This window comes from Carlito syrichta, unplaced genomic scaffold (assembly GCF_000164805.1).
Source record: "Carlito syrichta isolate Samal-C Ts95f unplaced genomic scaffold, Tarsius_syrichta-2.0.1 Scaffold304015, whole genome shotgun sequence".
Classification (NCBI taxonomy): domain Eukaryota; kingdom Metazoa; phylum Chordata; class Mammalia; order Primates; family Tarsiidae; genus Carlito; species Carlito syrichta.
In genome coordinates, this window is record NW_007248111.1 from 147,294 (window position 1) to 155,708 (window position 8,415).

The 8,415-nt window shown below is 51.4% G+C and overlaps 1 long non-coding RNA gene across 1 annotated transcript in view; it reads right to left on the minus strand.

Annotated features, from left to right (window-relative positions):
* Window positions 1-4,807, minus strand: part of LOC103261801 — a 10,908-nt gene extending 6,101 nt beyond the window's left edge. Inside the window, exon 1 of the long non-coding RNA XR_504386.2 lies at window positions 4,153-4,807. This is a non-coding gene — a long non-coding RNA (uncharacterized LOC103261801). The remainder of the gene's footprint in view (window positions 1-4,152) is intronic.
* Between the last annotated feature and the right edge of the window lie 3,608 nt (window positions 4,808-8,415).

Consider the following 8,415-nt stretch of genomic DNA (forward strand, 5'->3'; position numbering starts at 1 on the left):
CCCTCCCGCCCGCACCCCCCGCCCCTGCCTTCTCCCTACAGGTGGGGACCCCCGGGTGCGGCGCGGAGTGGACGCCCCGGGACGCCGCCCTGGCACGCCCGGCAGCACTTCCGAAGCGCACAGGCGCAGACCCCGCTTCGCGGTGGGCTCCGAGGCTTGGCCGGCCTCGGCCTCGCTCCCCGCGCGAGCCGCGGGAGCCTCCGCGCGGCCTCCGGACCTCGGCGGGGAGCGCAGCGCCCCTGGGCGCGCCCGGCCCCCGCCCGCCCGCCGCAGCCTTTCGGCCGGGCGCAGGGCGGGCTGCCGGGGCTGGGGGCCCGCTGGCCTGTCGTTTCGAGAGAACTCCGGGGAGCGGAGTGTCAGAAGCCTCGATTCCCTCCCTGCCTCTACGTCTGAACCCACTAACTAAAAAAAAGGGCAACCGGAGAGCCGGTTCTGGAACCAGATGGAGAAGACACCGCTCACGGCCAGGAGCAGCCACGTCCCTTTAGACACGACCTCGGACTCGCTCATTTCGGGAGGCGGGAGAACACCTAAGGGTAGCATACAGCTTTCATAGTCACAGGGTTAGATATTTCCACCAGCCATTCTTTTATTTTTTAAAAGTGGCTTCCTTCAATAGGCAAACTTAAAAAAAAAAAAAAAAGCGAGTCCCAAAGTTCTTAAGGGTCAAAGTTAAAATTGCTAAGTACATTTTCTGAAGATGGAAATCATAAAACATCTTGTCCCTTTAGCCCAAGAATGACTTTATTTGATTTTTAAACAACTGAGCCAACCCCTATTTCCCCACAGCTTTTAAATTCAGAGGATGTGTCAGTTTTACAGTTTATCTTTCTGATATAATTCAAAGGCTACTTTTGCCCTCGGTGGCTGACAAAAATAAGAATCATAATAAGGGAAGCTCGCTCTTCTGTAGACAGGTCGTTTGGGGGAAGTGTAAAAATGCTCTCCTTTCCCCAGGACAGTTTGGATTCCTGGCCAATGAAAGGCCGCATCTCAAAGAAAACACCCCTTACCACGGGCACCCGCCCTGAAGTCCTACGGCCCAGACGAAAGAAGAAAGGCACCAGGCGCCTGTTCCCTGGACCCCATCTAGAGTGTCACCGCTAGCCGGGAAGGAAAAAGTTCGACCAAGATTGGCTGGGGGGGATGGGAAACACCCACAGAAGAGACTGGCCTTTTACTTCCGCTCTGGAGCGAACCCAATAAAAAGAGGCCAAGTTACTTTCTTCGCTCCGAACCTCCGTTCGACCCTCGCGGAGACCCCCCCAGGGCGACCGAGATGCTGCTGCCTACGTCGGGACAGCCAGCCACAGCATCTCCCGCTGAAGTTTTGGAAACGTGGCCGCAGCGGGAGGGGGACCCTCGGCCCGATTCTCCTCGGCAACAGAAAACAGAAAAACAGAAAAACATTCTTTGTTTCCCTTCCTGCTTCTCTGCCTGTCCTAGCGTGGCAGAGCCAAGGAGGGGTTCCAGAACCCACCCGCGCGGGGGTCGGCTGGGAGGGGAGAAGCAGGGCTACAGGCGCATCCTCATTCCCGACAGAAAACGCAAGCTGCATGGGGTCGCCTCTCTGGCTTCCTGTGGAGTTAGAATCATATTCCCTTTCAAGGATACAGCAACTTGCTTCCGGACCTCCCAGCCTTTTCCCCCCGAGGGTCGTCAGAAGAGGGTTCCCTCAACCCCAGAGCAAGAGCCTGTCGATTTCCGGGACGGGCGCCGCGCAGCTCCCCCTGTGTCCAACAGGGGGCGCCGGGCCCGAACCTGCGCGGCGGCTCGGCGGCCGCGGCTCGTCTGAGTTCTGAGTTCCAGCCCCGGAAGGCGCGGGCCGCCCGCTCGCGGGGTCGAGTACAGAGCTTTCGTCTCCGTCGATGGAAAGGGATTAAAGGCGAAATTCTTTTGGGGGTAGTGTGTGTGGGGGGTGTGTGTGTGGGGTGTGTGTGTGTGTGTGTGTGTGTGTGTGTGTGTGTGTGTGTTTGTGTGTGTGTTGGGGGGGTTATCAATGTTAGCCAACTACGAAAATGTCGAGCTTTTTTATCCTTTGCTGTTCTCATAAAGAAACTCCTATCGGTTGAGAAATCACACGGTTTCTGAGCCCACACCGCGGCCAGAGTGGGAGAAATTATCTAATTAAAAACATTTTTCCATCGGTTCACATGATCTTTTTAGAAGTACTTATAAAGCTGACATCGATCCCTTTGGCCTGTTAACCCTGCCCCAAGTTTCAAATACTTTTAACTATACTGAAGCCTCTTCTATTAATTTGAAACGGGGGGGGGGGAGACCCAAATATTTAAATCACCCCTAAATAGTCACCCCTCTGCACCCCGTTCCCCGCCCTTTCTTTAAACAGGGGCTTTTACGTGACTGACACATTTCACACTGTGGATTCTACAAAACCAGGTATAAATGACAAGGAGCGCCTCTAAATAATAATAATACAAATAAATCTGATTTTGGATTACCTAACACCCAAGTACAGTATAAGAACACATCTAAATAAAATTGTAATCCGCCCACCCCCCTACCCAACTTAAAAAAAAAAAGGCACCCTAAACCCTTCACCTGTATTTAAATAGCGTGTCTTTAATTACAGCGGTTGGGGATGCATGAGGCTGAAATGAAATTAGCAGTCATTACCAGTCCTTTAACTCTGTGGTGCTTTTGATCAGCACTAAATTAGCTTTCCAGTCCTAACAAAGACTCTACAGCAAGCAGTGGGCTGTAAATAAGACAGCGCGACCTGCCCTCCACACCTTTTCTCTTGTCAATCATAGCTCTATCATTCAGCCCAAGATTAACCTTTATCTACCAAATTTTTTTAAATAAAATAAAAAAGAAGGAAAGAAGGGAAAAAAGAAAGGAAAAGGAGGCAGGAAGGAAAGCCCCCTGACCACCCCATGTCGCAGTAACAGAGGTTCGTTCCTAAGGGCCCCCTTTAAATTGTATTATAATGAGCCCGTGTCAGAATCAGCAATTTCCAAATCATCCCTTCCCACGCCACCCCCCTACACCTCTCGAGGACATTAGAAGAGTCAGGATGCTGTTCAGGTAGGAAAGGAATCCCTTTCCCGAATTACTAATTGGGCGTGGACCACCCTCCATAAGTCACGCTGGCCTCGCCTCCTCCATTAGTCTAACAAGATTTCGGGAGAGGAGGGGATGCTTAAGGAGAAAACGTGGATGATTTTAAGGCATACGCATAAGCTTCTGGGATGAAAACAACCCATTTGCTCCACTAATAGTCTTCAGTTTCTAAGTCTGCGGAGGAAAAAAAAAAAAAAAAAAACCAAACCCAACAGCAATAACAAAAACCCAGCTGCTTTTCCCAGCACTGAATTACGAAAGTGAAACATTGGCTCAAGTTACCATGAGAGGGCGCCAGAGAGCAAGCCCCATCACCCCCTCGCCCAACTTCAGCCGAAACCCTCCCACCTTCCAGCTTCGCCATGCTCTGTAATTCCTTCTCTCAGGTAATGTTTCCTGGGTATCCTGGCCCCCCCTTCCATTTCTGTCTCCCTCCATGTCAATCTCTCATAAAAAAGCAAGGCATCGCCATGTCTCCTTCTTCTCCCCCACCCCACCCCCACCTCCAGCCCCGCAACCTTCCCCCACCCCTAGCCACCACCAAAATAGTAAGACGCCGATTGCAGTAGCAGCAATCCCTTAATGGTATGTACCTTTGGAATCAAATCACTCTTTCCATGCTAAGTAACACTGGTCTGGAAAAGGTTCTTTGTAGGAGTGGATGCTACGTTTTAACATTTTAAAGATGGAAGCCCGGATTTTTCATTCCTGGGGTTCTCTCTGGGGGCTCACAGATCTATTTCTTCATTTTCGTAGAAGAAGCAACACACACACCCTTGCAAGACAACTGATTATGTTCGGCACTAAAACTGTTCAGAAGAGAATGCCATAATGTCATTTCATTTCTGCATTTGTTAAAGAAATCTAAATCAGCATTTAATTCCAAAAGTTAACGCTCTCAGACTTAAATCTGCCAGTGTTAAATGACTGCCACCCAGGGTGTATTTCCAGATCTCTTAAAGGTCAAAAAAAAAAAAAAAAAAAAACCAGAATGAGTGGGGAAGAAAGTGAGGTGGGGGGAGGAGTGAGCTAGCAGTGAATGTCAAAGTTGGGTTGCAAGCTACTTACATGTCCATGCCAGATCAGGGTGTTGTCTTGTAGCAGTTTGATTGGCAGGTAAAAAAGCAAAAGAACGTGAGGGTTCCCTGAGCCTCTTGTCAGTCCAAGCTTGATCACTTCTCACCGGACAGAACGAGTGGAAGGAGCCTGCAGTTCCCCTCTCGTCCTCCATCCAAGGCACCGTGAATCCATTTCTGCTTTTCTTCCCCCCAGTCTCTCCATCAGCCTCCTGCCTTCACGGCATCGCCTTACACCAGCTTCCAAGACCTAGCCTAGCTTTGCCACTGCAATCCCCTGCAACAAGAAAAATCGTTTATGGCTTAAAACCCCAAATGGCTGATTTTTTAAAAGAGAGAGAGAGAGGGAGAGAGAGAGAGAGAGAGAGAGAGAGAGAGAGAGAGAGAAGAGAGAGGGTGAGGGGGAGAGAGGGGGAGCGAGAAGAATGCACCCAGAGAACAACAAAAAAGTCAGTTATCCTAACACTGCTCTATCCCCCCACCGTACAGAAGAAGAATAAAAAAAAAAAGCTTTATGTTTTTTTCAGTGGGTATTCAAAGATAATTTGATGCCATTGTTTCTGCTACAGATGGTTCTTTTAAATACAATAACACGGTCTTTGTGCAGGCTACCCACAATAAAAATCGAAAGCGTTCCCCTGAATAACCATTTTGTTCTCTCTTGTATGGGGCCAACAAAAGATGCCGTGAGGTAATGGGTTCTGTTTATTGAAGCCATAGAATCGGGGTTTGATAAAGATTTTTTTAAAGCAGAAGACCTTGCAAGGTCGGGCTGATCTCTTCATATTTCTTTTTTATTAAAATATTTGTCCAATAGATTATTCCTTGGTGCAGCTGCAGGTTTCCTCCTCGATTCTTAATCAGCCCAAACATCTGTCTCTTGGAGGAGGCTTTAAAAAAATCTACAATTGTATTAATGGTGCAGTAACCTTATCAAATCCTGAGTTTTGAGGCTCAGTACAGGCAGAGGCGATGAAGTTTCGATTCTGCTTGGTCCTGATGGGGTGAGGCGGAGGGTTGGGGGAGAGGAGATAAGCAACCCCAGATGGAGCGACTGAAAACACGGAGGCTTCCCCGTCCCCCACCCTCGGGTTGGCCATGCACAACTGCAGGAGCCAGACATGCAGATCACTGAGGGCTTCTTTCATCCCGAGGTGTGTCTGCTCATCTTCGCAGGCTCCCACCCGTGTGCGCATGCCACGCTGGCGCTAGGCCTGTTTCCTTATCATGTCCGCCCTCTCCTCTGGTAGGGTCTCCAATCCTGGACACCCTAGGATGGGAGCCCAGTAGGAGGAATGGAACAAACTGAGGGTTGGTCTCTAGCACCTCCAAGGCCCTACTCTTGGTTCTCTTAGATCTATCCTTAGCCAGCGTTGGCTCATGGACTGCACCACGCAGAGTGGGGAGGGACCGGTGGCCCCAGCCCTCGGGGTACAAGCACCCTGTCCCCTCGGCCATGCTCTTACAGCCACTCAGCTACCCCCTCTCTGCTCTGCAGGCAGCATCCGCTTCCTATCCCAGGGGAAGCCCTGCCACCTAGACCCCGCCGAGGTCTGTAGCCACTCTGAGCGCCTGAGCGCTTGGCAGTGAGGGTGCGGCTGGGGAGACTGTTAGCTGCTGACTAGGTCTGTTTACCTTTCCATTAGGAGTTCATGCTAGGACTCTCTGGGCCTCCGGTAGCACCAAGTGACAGTAATCCACTTTCAGGACTCCTGCTCTCTGCATTGTCACTTGTGGCAAGATGATAGTTTGGAGAAGTGGCTTTAATCTTAAAAACAACTTTTCATAGATTCTCTGCCTCTGCCCTCCCCCAGTTTATTCCTCCCTTTCTTCTCACACACCTTTTAAAATAAAAGACAGATAAACACTCAAATGAATCCTCAACACAACTGATCTCAACTTCTTTTCATTTTGGAAACAATTATGTTACTGGTTTACCACCGGTCTGGAGTCACCTAAAAAGGGGATTCGAGTGGACTATGACTTAAACACCGGTGAAAGCCTTCCCTATGAAAGTTGAAAAGCCAAGACATCAGAACAGCAGTTAAACCATTTTTCACGTGATTGTTTTTCAAAAATTGATTTTGTATCTCAGGATAGACAGCTTAATATCAGTTCAAAAAGAATGAAAGTCAGGGAGATCCTAAAAGACATATGCACATCCCAACACTCTCTGGATCAAGAAAAAAATGCGCCTGCGTAAGGATGAGTGGGGTGGGAAGGGTGCTGAAGGGTAAAAGTCAAGAGTGACCCTTAACAGGCTCAGTGTATGTATTTGTTACCTATGGTATTGTAGAAGAGGGTGGGGGCGCTCTGCAAAATTAAAAGTCAATAGTAGAAACATTTCACCCAAGTAAAGGTGGAATGGGGGAGGGTTACTGTGAAATGTTTTATCCAGTGTTTTCATAAAAAAAGTCATTCACTGAGATAACTAAATGATCTCATCATGCCTCCCTTGTCAGGTTTTTTCAGATATCAAAACTTATAAAGGACATCTCAAACTAATAAAAGCTATTTTCCTTTTTACAACAAACAGAAAGAAGAATCAGAACTGCTGTCCTCTTCCCACTGGGGACTTTGGACTGAATCTAAGGAGGCAAGACAGGAGGGCACCAGTGAGTAGCCCAAGGTGACCAAGGGTGAGGAGACCTTAGACATCTATTACTTGAATGCATTCAGTCCCAGCCGGAAGTTAGGAATCTCTCAGTGGACCTCGCCCCCCTGTGAGAGATCGGGAGCACTGTTTTCTGGGCAAGTCAGCAAAAGTTGTCTCCAAAGCTGTGATGCAGTGACATTCCATCGGACATGGGGAAGGCTTCAGCCTTTAACTGAAATGCAGAATGTGAAAAGCAAGGTGCAGGGCCAAAGTGACAGACTGCCTTGGTAGATGAGGGAATCAGGAACCGGTTTTGTACAAGTGGTTTTAAAACAACAACAACATAAATTTTTTCTGTATCCAGGGGCAGAAACTGAGCTGACTGGTCAGCACCTCCAGCTGGAGCAAACAACGCACCACTAAAACGATGCTAGGTTCTAGGAATGGCTTTCCACGGGGTTGGGAAACCGTGAGAGCTAATTCACCGGCGTTTATAGGTGGCTCTGAATGGGAAACTCCACTGTGGAGTCAAAGCTAAACTCTCCAGTTGCGGGAGCGCAAGCCACCCTGGGGAGGGCGGAGAGGGGTCCCTCCCCCTCAGATTGGGACGCCGGTGAATAAATGACATTCAGCACGAACGCCCCCAGATTAAGGAAGGAAAGGAGAGGAGGAAGACGGAAGCCAGGAAGGGTAGAAGGAAAGAAAGAAGAGAGGGAGGGAGGAGGACAGGATGGTAAAGTGGCAATTAAAAACAAAAAGGGAATCACGCGACTCTTGGCAGAGGGGATTAGCAAGAGCGGCACCTGGGACCGGCTGCTGAGGCGGCGAGTGCGGCTTATAAGCAAGCCCGATACGCACGATCAGGGTCTGGGTGTGCCGTGCACGGTGACCACACAGGTCCCGAGTTCCACGCGGGTGGCTTCGAGGCGTGCTTGAACCCCCGGCCGCCGTGGAGGCCGTGCTTCTCTCTCCTTGAGCCATCAATCGCTCGCTACCTGGCCACCTCCACCCTCTCCACGTGGGAACCCTCGGGCTCAGCGGGCTCGCTCTCCGGCCTCGGCCTCCGGGGGCGCGTCCTGGGCCGCGGGCTCGCAGGGCTGCGCCGACGCGCGCGTTCCTCGCGCTCCAGCCGCCACCAGCCGCAGGGACGCGCGGTCTCACGGGAGCCCGGACGCCGGGTCCGAGGGGGCGCGCCGCCCGCGTTCTGCGGGAGAGTCAGAAAGGCGGGTGTTTTCCGAGACTCCACGGGATTAGGGGCCTGCCACCCGGCCGAATGCGATTCGGCCATCCACGCAGACACAGCCCAAACGACACGACACCCCCACGGGACGCGCGCTGCGACCGGACCGGGGACCGCGGCCGGGCCGACGTCCCCGCGGGACGCGCCTGGAGGAGGACGTGGTTTACATTTCAGACGCTCTCGATTGCGAAATTGCACCTGGGAGCGCGCGATGGAGAGACCTGGAAACCTCATTTTTCAAAGCCTCGAGAATAAACTTCCCGCCTCCCCCATCCTTTCCTCGGTCTGCGAAACTCGAGGGGCCCTGGGCGGAGGCAGAACGAGGCTCTGCAGAGGAGCCCGGCCTTCTGGCTTCCTGGGCCCTGCGGGGCAGGCCAGCCCGGTCCTCTCTCGCTCGCGTTGCGCAGCGGGCGCGCAGG